This window comes from Ambystoma mexicanum, chromosome 4p, assembly GCF_040938575.1.
Source record: "Ambystoma mexicanum isolate Mex_15411 chromosome 4p, UKY_AmexF1_1, whole genome shotgun sequence".
NCBI lineage: Eukaryota > Metazoa > Chordata > Amphibia > Caudata > Ambystomatidae > Ambystoma > Ambystoma mexicanum.
Genome location: NC_090927.1, coordinates 182663259 through 182677835, shown reverse-complemented (window position 1 = coordinate 182677835; position 14577 = coordinate 182663259).

The following is a 14577-nucleotide window of genomic DNA, read 5'->3' as shown; positions in this document are numbered from 1 at the left end:
ATTTGACCCCTTTTTATATTTTAAGAGGTCAGTTTACCTCTTGACACGCTATGGGGGCACCCCGCGGATTCTATGAACCGCAGCCTTGCCCTAATGCATGTCCTCTAATGCAGACGTCCGACTGCATTAGTGTATTCTTAGGAACTTCACTTTTGGAACACCCTATGGGCTCCCCGCTGATGCTTTCGATCCGTGGGTCTCTCCCATGTGCGTCCGTGACAGCCTTATTTTCCCTTAACATTACATCCTTCTTACGTGAATCGGTTGCCTATTGGCTGACCGGATTTACTCTCCGCGCCATGGGGGCACTCTGTGGTTTCTTTGGAGCTGTGGTTGTGCCCCCATGCACGTGTTTGAGATGACCTTACCTTTTCTTGAACATCTTAGCATTAGTCCCCTGCGACTTTCAGGGGGATCTGATTTTGACGTTAGACACCTGTAAACTGGGGCTTCATACGGCGATGTGCTTCGTTGTCTTGACAACCAAGCACTGCACCGCACCTACACCAAGATGGCCGTCATCCTGGCGGACCGCGCGCATGCGCAGGGTTGTCAGGACGATGCATAATGCTACAACTCAGTCAGACCGCGCGCTCTGCTGTGGCTTGACCAAACTGAAGTGCTCGCGTCCTGAGGTAAGTAGAACACATGGCTCGATATGAGTATGTGTGTGCTCCTGCCCGATGGGGCAACGGCCTTTATGTTGTTTAGAGATCCCATTGAGAAGGACCTTGTATTTTAATTGATTTTTTAAATCAAGGATTCAATTCCCTCCACCGGTTTCCACACGGAGCGGCCTATGGGCTACCTGATTAAGCAACTCGCTTCTCTCCCTCTTTGTTTAAACATTGTTCGAGCTTCCTGCTTGATTTTCATGATAGTGCAGAGCACTACATAAGAGCCTTCCAGTCTGTGGAAGTACTTAGCTTTATTTATTCCCCAGCATTTTACATTTATAGCCGGAGTCTCCTGCTAGATTGTTGTCACTATGCATTCTGGAGGCTGATAATTACATACGGGCCATCTTTGTTTGTTTTAGAACTTCAATTGACCGCACTGTACCTTAGCACAGTCCTTTGGGACTTCTGCCAGAAGACTGGGTAAGTGGATGGGTGTATTACATCCATGTTTTAATTAAACTGTATGCTCTTGAGACTGTTGGAGTTTATTGTCCTGAGTCCTGACATTCCCCCTCCTCTCTCCTGTACGACTTTTAGGTTACTCACTGGACCCCCCCTTTGTTTCAGTGAGGTTAGTGTATCTTGCTTACCATACATCACTTGCTAGTGGATTTGAATATAGAAACAGAGTTTTTACTAAACAGATCTCTATCTCCATTACCCTGTAGGGTCCGTTATATGAACACTATTATGAATAGGAACAGCGAAGTCCATACCCTGAAGATGGTTCTATGAACCGAAACGCATTGGTTATCTTTTGATACTCAAAAGGGACTTTTTCCTGGAAATTTATGTTGATTGGATCGATTGATTTATGAAGTGACAAACTTGTTGAGACCTGTATATGATTTGCACAATGCCTGTTGTTGTAAGGCATTTCCTGTGTTTAAAATGTTCTGTGTCCTGTATTTAACATTGACAACACATTCTCTATGTGTGAGCAGAGGACACTTTGCAAATCTGATTTCCTCACTTCAAATAACTTTTGGACTTGAATTCGTAAAATCCAAGAGTCAGCTCTACAATCTATGTTCTGGTTTATCTATACATTTGATATTGATGTGTGACGTTTTATTTTGAATGTTGTATCGCTAACAGCCATTTGAGTCAAGTGAAGAAGAGATTAAGATACGCTTGAATTCAAATACCCGCCAATTCGGTGAAAATATTTATGAAAAACACTTATTTGTGAGTAGGGACTGTAGTCCCCTTGGAGTGCTTTTGGGCTTGCTGTCTAGCAAAATACAGCTCTGGTTCTGTTCGATTCCCATGATATGACCCAGGATGCCCCATGACATTTCATGTGCACAAACCCAGAGAGGTATAATGTATATAGATAAGTCCAACTGAGCAAACCATTGGTGGGGATCTGTTTGATTTATTTTCTTCTTCATATTAATGGGGTGGGCATACAGAAGTAGATCCCTAGCCTTTCTTATTAATGAATAATTTTATTATTTCCCACACAGTCAATGGACACTGAGGAGATCTTGGGGAAATTCGAAAATCTTCAACATCTTTCTAAGCGTGAATAACGATATAGTCATTAAAGTAATTGTGGATCCTCCATTGCCCTTTTGCCAATCCCAAAAAATCCCCTAGAAATAAGGCGAGATTGAAAAACAAAATTCCGAACTGTCCAACAATCTCTGAACCCTCCTTCAAGCAGGAGGGCGGGGGGGGAGTTTCCAAATGGTAAACTGAATCTCTGGATCTGTGCTGAAACATGTGTCCAGGTTTAAGTAAAGGGAAAATAACTGATTTAAGAACACACGCTCTCTACAGAGAGTAATAAGGAACTTCAAATTGAAGGGGGCATTGCCACTGCAAAATGGCAAGGGAAGGGGCTTAATGATCTATTGAGAAGAGTCTGCTATTAAAAGTATGTTGTGCTAGAGCATTGCTAGAAATGAAAAGTGTGCAGGGAGGTCAGAAATAAAGAGCGCTGCTCATGTCTATTCTTTTGCCCAACAGAAAAGCGCTACATGTATTTAAGTTAAGCCGCCTACAAATTGCACCGTCAAATAAAATTGTCATGTCATGTTCTAGGGTGCTGCATTGATTATACATACATTAGGGGGATTCTTGTGCATGACCCAATCATCTGAAGTATTCTCTAGACCTGCGTTTCTCTTTATATGTTTCCAGGGGAAATAGAGGCTGTGGATAAAAACTCTACATGTTGTGATGTCTTATATGTTATGTGTCTGTGGCTCTAGAAAAAGGCATTTGTGGTTTTAACTTGTTTCCAATAGGAAATCATACCTGGGACCAGATTATAGAAACTTTGCACTGCTGCAAGTGCAAAATTGCACGGTATTAGCACTAGGGCAAAGTGTGCCCTATTTCTTAAAACACTGCAGCATATTAGAAAACCATTGCACAGTGACAAGTGCAGGTTGGCATTGCATATTCAAGGGGCAAAAAAGATACATTTTGATGCACTACTGAACCAGGGCAAAGTTTGACCCAGTGCTAATACCATTCCGTATTAGCACTGGGGTAAAGTTTGGCCAGGTGCAAAAATGCAGTGAAAATGTAACTTTTTTGCACTAGGGCAATTTTTGTCCTGCCATTATAACATGCAAACTGCCCTTGTCATGGTGCAACGGTTTTGTAATATGCCCTAGGGCTTTTAAAAATAGGGCAAATGTTGCCCTAGTGCTAATACTGGGCAAACATTGCACTTGCCCCAGTGCAGAGTTTTTGTAATCTGGCCCCTGGAAGGAAAGGTTTTGCGCCACAGATTGGAGTGGCGTGGTTAGTGATAATCAGTCTGTATATTTGGATTATTGTCTAGTCATTAAAGGAACATACATGACATTCTTCCTGCACAGCTTCCAGGTTCCTGGCTTGCCTATTGCAAAAGGGGTGAGGGAGCTTTGGGGTGTTATATGAATCAAAGGCAGAGGTAGTCACACATCTAAGTCATTGCTCAATTGGTGTGGTGCTCTTGATTGGGGGGAATGAACTCCCTGCATTCAATGTTGCCCCAAAAATATATCCTACAGGGACCCCTTCTCCAATTCATCTGATTCTTCTGTGTGTGTCGTCCTCAATCCTCCAGCGCCTCTGCCAGTGCCTCGCTCTGTTCAGTTTTTTGGTTTGGTCTCTGCTCCACTTATTTGCCCTTACCCTTTAACCCTTCAATGGTCTAGCAACCCCTCAAAAGCATGTTTCCCTCACTCATCTTCAACCCGTTATACTCCATCGCTTGACACACATCCCTCTTTTACTCACAGGTACGTTTTCTTCATGCAGCTCTCCAGACTGCCAGTGCTCTTTATTTCTCCAGCGCTCTGTCTCTTTGAGTGCCCGCCACCAACGAGAGCCCAGTCACCATCCACCTGCTGCCACAATGAAACCAGTCTACCATTGGCCAGTGGCCCGCTGCTGCCCTCCAGCAGCCATGCCAGTTTCTCGATGTCTAGTCCCAGTCCTGGCTCAATGTTTCATGGAGTCTTCCATCATTGATGTGGCTTCTCGCTGGTGGGGAACAAGGCGGTCGATGGCTTCTTGCATCTTTCTCATCAATCAGGCCATGTCACAGTCTGCAGGCAGGACATAGTGCTAATTGTTAGCATATCATAATGGGACTTTTCAAGAGGGTGCATCCTTAGATTGGCTGGGCCTGGTTGCCAATGTGGTCCACAACTCTTGATTCCCGCTGATCTGCTCCTGACATGACGCCATCCTTGGAGTACGCAGAGAAGAGGGGTGGTGCCACAACAGCATAGGTTATATACTGGAGGGTTTCCTTAAAGGTCACATTCTCACGTTTTTTTTGCAGGTACTTAGGCTTGTTGAGACTGTCAGTCGCAGGCTCAGATGTTCCAGAGCTAAAATCCAGGACTTTGACCCCAATAGGGATGATATCGGCCTTGGAATTTCAATAATTCATCACCAAGTTAGATAATTCAGCCTTCATATAACCAGTTTATTTTATGACTATAAGGGTAAATCACCAGGTCCAAAATTACATCCTTTGTTAGAGGAATAAGACAATTCTTCCAAATGGCGGTCCACAAGAGCAAAGCGCTACCTACACTTGACTATGAGTCATATTTTCAAAGTCACTTTCCTCATGCATTGCATACGTGGCAAGGTACTGTAGAAGACTTAAACTCGATTTCAGGAAACACATTTCTTATCTCCCCAGAACTCCGGAGTGTTGGAAGTAGGGGTGCTGAAGGTGCTGTAGCACCCCGGTAAATCTTCCGAGCTGCTGACAGCACAGTCTGCAAAAGTTCCAGTGACCATTGTAAAAGGTCACTGGCATACCACAGTTGCCTAGACTGGCATGGCAGTCGGACCCTTCAGGCATTGCCATATTGCCCTGTATGCCATTGGAACCAGTTTGGCAGGAGAAATTGTGTAGGTCACGGTTGAGCAATTGGGAATGCCTTCATTTGGGAATGTTGTCGTGCTGTACTTTTACCTTGTTGCAGAACAGCCTTTAATGACTTGAGGTTTTGGATGTATGGAAGTTTGACGACAACCTGCTATCAAGTGGTTCTCTGTTTTTTAATAGTGAAAAGGGATTAATTGTGTGTGGAACAGTACTAACAGTTGTTGGTACTCCCAGTAGAGAGGGCAAGGATTGTCTGGGCATGCAGGAAATTGATCCTTGGTAGGCATTGTGAGCATCTACCTGCACTTGTAGAGCAGGTATACTGTGCATGACAGAGTGCTCAAGCTTTAGTAGGGTATTACCCAAATTGACCTTTTACAATTGACCTTTTGTCCTAATTGACCTACTTATAGTGGTCCTAATTAACCATCTGCACAATTAACCTTTATATCATTTTAGTTATTATATGTATGTATTGGGTTGGTTTTGGATTGTAAATAATATAAGGGGGATTGGGTGGCGGGTTGAGGGGGGTTTTGGATTGGTTGGGGGTGGTTTCCTCCCGCATATATGTCCTAATTGACCTTTTAAATTAGGTAATTTGTCCCGAGGTCAATTCTCCCCAGGCCAATTGTGTAAAGGTCAATTAGTATACATCCTATAGCAGAATATAAATAGTACGGACCTGCTACTTCTTAGCAGAGTCCCTAAAAGAGACAGCACTGATAGGTTTAATAAATAAATGCTATGCTTAGAGCCACAGTGCCAGCATTTCTCATCAGGGTTTACATGCCTTTTCGTTATTGAAAAAGTGCCCATACTTTGCAGAAGTGTTGGTATTCTTATAATGGCCCTGTGCTGACATCTGTTGGCAGTTTCAGCAGAGAGAGACAAATGGATGGGAACAATGATTAAACACCCCCACCCTCTTCATGATGAAGTGTGATGAAGACTAGGGGGTAGTGTGCTGTATTGTTTTAGGTGACATCTTGGCATAGTGGACTCAGATACGTTCATGTCTCTCTTTCTCACATAACTGACAGGTTACTGACACTTCCCCAGACCTACCAGCCTCGGAAAGGCAGAATCCTGTTTTTAAATCTCCAGATTTGCTTATTTACTTATAGGGATGACCTTCCATTTGCCAATCGTGCCGGGGAAGAACCATTCACAAGTTATTTATTGATCTCTTGTATGTTATTTAAACATGTTTACAGTTCTGGTCTTACCCAAGAGGTCTCGACGTGCCTTATAGAAATCAACAGGAATGACGTGGAAAAAGAAGTCACACTGTTTTCAGATGGGGGTATGAAGATTAGAATAGACACAGGCAGGGGATGCGGTCTGGCTAGTTGGTGTGAGCCAATAGGTACGTTTTGAGGAAAGTGATGAGGGCTGGTGCAGTGCCTCTGTGAGGTGGGAGTGTGTTCCAGGCGCTGGGTGCACATTATGTCTGTGTATGCACATTAGATTGCAGAATGGAATGCGTAGAAGAGGTTGGGCTGTTTGTGTAGAGATTGAGAGAGGGATTTCAGTTTGTTGTAAAGGTAGGATGAGGTTTTGAGGCAGATGTGATATGTCAAAAGTCATTTGTAAGGCCCCTGTACACACGTGTTTCTAGGTAAGACGAGGAAGGGGAAGACAGGAGGAACAAAACAACGATCTTACTAGGCCTAGTGTCATTCAGATTGTGAAAGTGCAGGGGGAAAGGGAGAGGGGAAGTGCCAGTAGGAGGGAACGAGAGAGTGAAATAAGCAAAGCGCAAGTGAGTGCCGCTCAGCTGGCCAGTTCTAAGTAAGTGCTAGGAGGCAGGGGGCTGTAGGGTTGCAGATACAGTCCCTAGTGCAGAGTAGGCCCGGAGGCAGTGCAATAGGCTCCTGGTCGTGAAGGAGCCTGGTCCCCATAAGGTTCAGAAGGTGGCCAAGTAGCCATAGTGCAGTAGACAAGAACATCCGCAAGGGAGAGAGAGAGTGAAAGCAGAAGCAAAAAGGAAGGTCTTGAGTTGCTTCCAGAACCTGAGGTGTTCCTGCTCAAGTTTCAGACAGGTAGGGAGGCTGTTCCAGAGGGAGGCACCAGCCGAGGAGAGGCTTTGTAAGTTATGCATAGTCCTTTGAAAGCAATTCTCCGGCATATTTCAGGCCAGTGGAGCTAGGAGAAAGCTGGGGTGATGTGTGAGCGTTTTGGTAGGTGCAGAATGAGTCTTGCTGCTGCATTCTGTAAGACCTTCGGAGGGGCAAGAGTGCTGTTGAAAAGTCCAGTGAGTATAACTCTTCTGTAGTACTGCTTGAACGGAACTAGAGCTTGGACTGTGGTATAGAAATCATCGGAGGAAGGATGTGTCTTATCTTGTTTCGGGCTTGTAGCTGTACTTTGCGTGTTTTTCTGATAGCAGTGACGTGGTGTGTGAAGGATAAGGGGTGGTTGAAAGCCTAGGGATGCTATGGTGTGGAGAGGGATAGGTGTGGTTTGACTGCGGTGGGTACTTTGATCCAAGGGATGAGGTTGGGTTGTGCCTGGGGGTCAGATTAGCAGTTATTTCCTTTTTGATGGTTTGGGCTTCAGGAAGTGGGTGATGATGGTGGCTGAAGGAGTGGAGTTCGGAGGGGGAAGAGATTTGGAACTATAGCTGTGAGTCACCTGCATGTTATTGGAAGTGGTTGTTGTGGTTGATAAGTCTATCTGAGGGATTTATTGTATAGGTTGAACAGAGGGGGAGAGAGAATGCGTCCTTTTGGCACTCCATATTTGACATGGGTGTGATTTGATCGATAGGGGGGCATGGAAGCAAAGTGTGTCCTGCGGTGAGGAAGGTGGCAAGCAATTAGTAGAACAGTGCCTGGGAGTTTCATCCTTTGGCATAGGATGCCTCGGAGGAGGGTGAGCAGGATGGCGTTGATAGCCTTAGAGAAACCAATGAAGACGAGATGGGCTGTGCCCATTGTCAGTGATGTTGTGGAGGTGATCCAAGATGTGTTACAGTCCCTGTGCTGTGACTGGGACAGAACCCTGATTGGAAGGGGCTGAGATGGTTTATGGTGATGTGCTGTTGGGAGTTTGCTTGTGACAAAGCATTCTATGATTTTGGCATGGTTTTGCAGGATTGTGATGGGATGGTAGTTTTCAGGGAGCATGGGTCTAAGTCCTGGGTTAATAAATGGGGGAAGATTGGTCTTGTTTTGGGTGCAGAGTGGATGGTGCCATGTAAGAGACATGAGTTGATTATGTTGACCCAATGTGGTGATGCCATTAGAAGCAGCCTGAGCTGGGCATTCGTCATCCAGAAAGTGTGCTGGTTTTGGTTTGGCTGTAAGAGTGATGAGGGTGTCTTGGTTTATTGGGTGGAATGTGCCTCATGCATTGGAGGGTTCAGGGCTAGTATGTGGGGTTCCATGTCATTTCATCGTCAGGCATTTCAAAGCCTGCAATTTAAACGTGTTTGACAGTTCATCAAATTTTCTTTTTTGGGGGGTTCCCCCTACCCCAATCCTCCCCTCCTGCACCTTTGTTTAACTATGCCCTACTCCCCCAACCACTTATCTGCCCTTTCCCACCCCCTCCCCAAAAATTCGATGGACTGTCAAACACCTTTAAACTACAGGCTTTGAAAGGCCTGGCGATGAAAGAATGTCGTACCGTATGTGGAAGAGGGACTGTGAAGGGCAGGGCTTGTCTGGTGATGTGAATCTTGGAGCTGAAGTAGACCATGTGGGAGTTGAATACAGGGGAGGATTGGTGACATGACAATGGTGGATGGTGGTTTGGAGAGTGACTTGATGTCAAAAGGTTTCTGTGTGCAGTTGGGGAGGGTTGGAGCTCTTCGGGATAGTTGGCGCTTAGGGACTTTATATGGCAATCTTGTATTTGGAGCAGTTGTCATTGAGGGGTGCTATGGTGAGGGGCATGGTTTCTTTTTCCAGGCTCTTTGTAGGTGTCTGGTTTCTAGTTTGATGAGGAGACAATTGACCAACCATGAGTAAGGCAATTTGGTTGAGTGCATGGGTGATTCTGCTGTTTTAATTATTGAGCAGTAAGGTGGGGTGGAAGGCGGATGATATGAGTGGTGTGAGTGCTGTGTTTGTGTTTTGGTTTATTTGCCTGGATGAGGGATGGAAGGATGTGGGACAGGGGGGAGGATGCTGTGTGGTAGAGTGACCATAGAGGGGATGTGAAAGTGGTCTGGCCATGATACTCGGATTTGGGTTTGCCCAGAAATGGTCAACTGTGTTGTCAGCTATGCTTGTGAGTAGGTGATGTGTTGGGTGAGGACGAAGTGGTAGAGAGGAGATAAGACACTATTCAGTATGGGGTTGTTATGTGGATGGGAACCGTCTAGGTTGAAATCACCAGATAGTGCAGGGGATGCCAGGGCTGTTATTAGTAAAGTCAGACCCTTCAGCGTGGAAGTTGGCGGCGATACATGAGGTGGATCAATGCGGGTGTGGAACAGCAGAAAAAGATGGCTTGAAAGGACGTGCAACATGGATGGGGTTGAGGAGTATGAATGAGTCTTTGTAAATGAAGGCAAGACCACCACCTCTTTTGTGTCGGCAATTGGTACATGCTACTGACGCAATTCATGTCCTACAGGCCTTAAAGGGGCGCCAGCCCAGTGCAAAGAATACCCAAGTCATTTAATGCACCCGATGAAGAGATTTAGGCTTAACGTACAGGTTTCAATCTTGGTGAGATAGCTTGGTGGGTTAATGTGCCTGCTGCAGAAATGTGTTTAAAGCACAAGTCATGGGTTTGAATCCCAGCTGAGTTAACCTACACTTCTGTTTATCAGCATAACTACTTTACCTATAATGTGACAGAGTCTTAACTTCTCAGCCGGGTTGCTTTACCTTTAAAAGAACACTATTCTGGTTTTAAGCAAGCTTTCTCCTCAGGATGGCTACACTTTTAAACAGACATGACTAACATTTCTCGGCAGAGGTGCTATGCTTGTATTGACAGTATGGTTTTATAGCACATGTTGGCAGGATTTACCACTCTACATCCCATCCCTACCTTGTTCCCTCCCCACCAGAAATGAATGCATCACTTTCTGATTTGGCCTTCACCTGTTTAAGCCAATTAGATTGATCAGTCATTTGTAGAATGTTTCAACCAATCAAGTTGGCTAGAACACCTGGGCTGTTAGGTGCATTTTAGGCTGGGGGCATTCCACCTGCAGTAAGAATCATCAAGAGAGTCGCCATTAAACCACGATGCCCTGAATGGAGGTGCTCCACCCTTTCCTATAGGGCAGCACACCATTTTTCAGTCGGAGGCAATACTTTGCATAATGATATACTCAGTGTGGCAGTTTTTCTCTAAAAGGGTCGGAACAGCACTCCTCACTGCAGCACTAGACCTTCTTGGGAGAGCTGTGTTATATTTAGTAGGAAACTACTGGCACTTGTTTTAAGTCTCTGCCCAAAAGTCAAGTATTGAATTACTATAGCGTATGAACATTTTAGAAACCACCTGAGCAGGTTTGGTGAACGCTGGTAGGGCGCACACGCCGCGCATTTCACATTTTCTACAATGCCTCAATTTCCATGAGACTGGCTCAGCCATACACACCTTTATGAAATATAACTTCTATGACAGTACAGTGCAGTTTCTTTTTTACTCTTTTTCTATCCTGTGCCTGTTCAAAGACAGGTGTTTGTTTCACCCAACAATGCTGGATACTTTCTGCGGTTTGCTTTTATTTCTGGAATCAAATGCCAAGTCTCTGCCCTAACCAAGTTTTTGAATCCTATAACATACACCATATATTGAAGGGAAGAACACATGCTAAACTCTGGTACATTTATATGAACTGGTTAATGGACCTGTGTCAGTAAAATGATTCATAGCATGTGCGCGCAGTCATGTATATGCAAACTGGAATCCTTAACACTCGCATTTGTTTTGGCCTCAGAGAGCTAATGCTTTTTTCAGAAAGACCTTAAGACACTGATACCTTTCCTTTAATGTCAAGAGCAGGGGCTTTTAAGAGCAGGGTGATTATACCATGTCAAACTGCACTTGTCATGGTGCATTGTCTTTCTAATATGTCCCAGTGTTTTTAGAAATAGGGCAAACTCTGCCCTAGTGCTAATACCATGCGGCTTTGCACTTGCGCCGGTGCAAAGTTTCTGTAATCTGGTTCCTGATGTCCTAGAGGATTTGGGCAGAGTTCTCTGTGAACCTGTCATAGGTTCAATCTCTGAATGCACGGGTTGTATGTAGTTCATCTTTGCTTGCAGATACCATGTGCAATTACATGAGGAGGTGGCGGAAGGCTGCAGATGTCTGTCGTGTGCAGGGTAGAGATCACATGGGATTTGCTTCATACATGCAGGGAATCACAGACCTGTCCCCATCATGCCTGGAGATGGATCAGAATGGCCAGTTTCTCTGATGTTGGGTTTTTCCCACAGAAATGCTGCTACAACCACACAGAGCTGCTAATTGGACATTTCAGTGGTGAACTGGTTTAAAAAAAGGAGCCACCATTAGCATACCATATTTTGCATGCATATTTGGTAAAATGAGGTAAAATGTACTTCAAATGAACAATTGGAACGTATATTTTCAAAAATACATTTCTGTCAATTCCCTACCCCAAGTGTTTGGTTCTTTACTCAGTCAGGTGTTCAGGTGTTCAGTAGTATGAGGCCTTCCATGCCCCTAATCAATTTTGTGACGTGTTGTCACTCGCCAGCACCCCGCTCTGAAAATGGTTCCAGCATAACTCCACCCAATATGGAACTGTGGGCACATTGGCATAGCGGGGGCCCACGCAACCCCCATGGTGCAGGGGGCCCTGCCATCTCATGTCCATGGGGGGGGGGGCCCTTGGACTTAAAAAGACAATGTTTCTTTTTGAAGTCACTCTGCAAGCATGGGTGCTGGGCAAGGGGCATTGGGACATGGATGTTTTCTTGGTTCTATGGCTTACTTTTGCTTTTTGTAGCTCGCCTAACAAAAAGACTGCATTTTTTCGGCCGTTGTTAGGTTGCCTACAAAAAACGAAAATACGACATTCTCCCACGACGCTGCTATCGGGTCCTGGTCACCCTGTCAGCCCCTGCTTGCACTTGTGGGCAGCAAGAGCGTGGCAGTAAATGGCTGGTGTTTAATGGTAGAGATTCAATGATGGAAGAGCAGTACCCTGCCTCACATTTTAAGTTGAACACCTTACGAAACCGTGTTTACGTCAATGCGGGTGTTTTGAGTCACCGATGGATGCACCGTGATGACGTCATTACGTTCCTGCATCCTGGATTTTAAAAGGCAGTCATTTTGTTTCATGGGTAACGTAATTTGCGAGCAATTTGAAAGATGCAGGAAAGCATGCTGCCCTTTTTCATTAGAACAGTAAGTGAGGGTACTTCCAGATCTTTTGAGAACAATTATTTTGATATTAGAGGGCAATTCATCTTACTGTATACTCTATTCTGGTCGTTTGCAGAACTGTAGTTTTAAGATTAGAGTTGCCTTCCTGATAGTAATCAGTTACTATAAAAGGGCACCTGGTTGATGCCTCGCTCTACCCAGGTAAGTAGACTTAAATAACAACACAATTGAGCAAGGACATTTCTATCCAACACACTCACACTCCTGAGTTTCAATAGAATCAAGTTTGACCAAATTGAAAGCTGCTGCAGTTATTATTTAATATGTATGCAGCAGGTGTTATAATACACGTAGAAATTGAACATAGGATTTTCAGCATGATACATCAAAAAACATGGTGTAGTACATGAATAACAAAGTCCAAATCAACAATATTTGGAGTTATTTAAAAATAGGCAAATACATTCTCTATGTAGCATAGCAGGGATGACATGAGAAATAAAAGGTGTAAATGCCAAGTCAAACGAACATGTATGTCAAACAGTGACTGTTGAAAGACAACAAAGAAAAGGTCAACACAACAGTGTTTCGGCCGTTGGGCTAAACTTTGAGAAGCTGTGGTTTAGCCGGCCTTCATCAGGACGGAGCAATTCATATGCAAAAGGAATCCTTTGTAATCGTAATATAGAAGCACGTTGGCCACAAACATCTGTGTCTCTATTTCATCAGATGGGAGCAGATCCATACGTTTTTGGCATGGAGGTCATATCAGTCACTGGCTTGTGTGATTGATAGGCCCACGGGTTGGGGGCCCTTAGTGCATCCGGATGTACACAGTGAGTATCATTCAAGGAAAAGCCAGCGCGAGCGGTCTGGCAAAGGTATGGATCTGCTGGACTGTGGAGTCCGGACAGTCAGACTCCCGTCATTCGAGTTTGGTGATCTGCAGGTCACCTTTTGTCATCAATAATATCTCTGAGGAAGGACTGTGATCCAGTAATTACAAGTATGTCTAGATGGTAAATATAGATCTCTACATAATGATTCAGGGATGTGGGGGTTACCATATTCACTGTTTTATTTTCTTGTTTGCAGATAACTATTGGCAGAATCCTAGAGAAAGATAGAAAGAACGAGGTAGGAGAAAGATGTTAAATTTCTATGAGCAGTCTTTTCAAATGAACTGAATAGGTAAGAAGAAAGAAGTCAATACCTATATATGAGGATTTACTCAGACATTGCCTTATTGAAGGCATTTTTGGATTGTGTGTTTTTATTGTTTCAGAGTAACAGTATGGTGAAGAATCAAATCATGCAGAGTAATGAATGTGATTTTTGACAGCATTAAAAGTTGATGGTGACCAGAGAAATCATATCCAGGTACACCCTAATAAGAGATATGTAATGCTGTATATACCTAGATGTTTAGAAAGGGTTAAGAATTAATGTAGAAGCTAAGACATGTTTCTCTATTGGTTTAGGAGTTTTCTAGGAAGAGTTTTGTAGACACAAAGAAATAACGTCAATTTTTGTGCAAAATAACTAGTACATCCCCTGATGAATGTCCAGCACATTTAGGCCGCTAGGACAGAAACATGTGCTTGTAGGGTTTGGAAGAAGGTTATGGAGCTATCTTTGATGTTTAGGGTCAGATCTGACATTTTACTTTTTGTTGTAGCTGAAAATAAGAACTGTACATTTTGTGTATCTACACATGTGGTACTTATATTTGTTTGAATAAGTACAGTTGGTTGACTGTTATGTATTGTCATTGTGTTTTTAATACATCTTAAGGTTTTTTATGATGAACTCCACAATACAAATATTTGATTATTGAATGTATATGTATTAGAGGTTAGGTAAATTTTTTCAGGACCCACTAACCGGATGTCTACCGTTCTTCTGGTTTAAAAGTTACATTAATTGAAATGAACCTTCCTTTGCGATAATTATACTGTGTATATATCCCACTAAGTAGTGAGGTGAAATAATCCCCTTATGTGGGATTACTGTGTTAAGTAAGCATAACGTTACTGGCCATGCACAGAATTGGCTGTTACATTTGGGTGCCCAGAGCCAGGCAGAGCCCCCTTGTTTCTATGCTCGGTGAAAGATTTAAGGTTCATTAAAACACACATGTATGTCTTTCTCCTAGCGCAATGGGTGGCGTGCCCATGCAGCAGTCCATGCTTTGTTGCAGAGCTTGGGCGGTGG